The sequence below is a fragment of the Elephantulus edwardii genome, unplaced genomic scaffold, assembly GCF_000299155.1.
Source record: "Elephantulus edwardii isolate Elephantulus edwardi_28Jun2011 unplaced genomic scaffold, EleEdw1.0 scaffold00026, whole genome shotgun sequence".
Taxonomy (NCBI): Eukaryota; Metazoa; Chordata; class Mammalia; order Macroscelidea; family Macroscelididae; genus Elephantulus; species Elephantulus edwardii.
In genome coordinates, this window is record NW_006399776.1 from 13,711,647 (window position 1) to 13,712,771 (window position 1,125).

Consider the following 1,125-nt stretch of genomic DNA (forward strand, 5'->3'; position numbering starts at 1 on the left):
CTCAGAAATCAGATGCACCTTAGTCCTCAAAATGACATCATAATTCTTCAATAATATGGAGAAGTCTCTAACTGCAGGCTTTCCCAATGTAATATATCTCCTGAGTTCATGACTACTGGTACCAAGGTTGTTAATCATAGATCCAAATAAGATGAAGTTGTTGATAGTTTCAATCTCTTCTTCATTCACCATGATGTTACCTATCAGTCCAGTATTAAGAATCTCTGGACTTTTGACGATGAGATTCAATTCATATTGGAGACTGCATTCCTTGATACTCTACAACAAGTGCTTCAAGTCCTTTTCAGTTTCTGCATAAAGCAGTTACTGACGGGTCTCCCTCAGATCCTGATGCCATATTCCTTTTCATAGAGTCAAGCTTCTCAAATAATTTGCCCAGCATGCAGATTGAATAGGTATGGAGAAAGAATACAACCCCAACTCACTGTCGTCTTAATTTTAAACCATGCAGTGATCCCCTGCTCTGTTCACACAACAGCTTCTTGCTCCAAGTATAGGTTTTACATGAGCACAATTAAATGCTCTGGGATTACGAGTCTTCCCATGTCAACCACAATTTGTGATCCACACAGTCAAATGTCTTTGTATAGTCAATAAAGCACAAATAGACATTTTGCTGGTATTCTCTACATTCATCCAGGATCCATTTGACACCAGCAGTGATAGCCGTGGTGTAATGTTCTCTTCTAAATCTTGTTTGAACTTCTGGTAGTTCCCTAACTATGTAGTGTTCTAGCTGTTTTTGAATGATCTTCAGTAGTATTTTGCTTTTATGTAATATCAATGATATTGTTCAATAGTTTCCCTATTCAGTTGGATCACCTTTCTTGGGAATAGGAACAAATATGGACCTCTTACAAGCAGTTTGCCAGACTGTTATTCCTCCAAATATTCTGGCATAGACAAGTGAGTGCATCTAAGGCTGCATCTGTTAATTGAATTAAGTCAGTTGGTATTCCATTAATTCCTGGGACCTTTTATTTTTTATTATTAAATTTTATTAATTTTAATGAACATTTACAGAGATTTTGGGGTTTCATTCATTCATTGTTGCACTATTTTCTCTACCCTTCTCCCCAGTTCGTTCTTCTTCCGCCCCCCAAA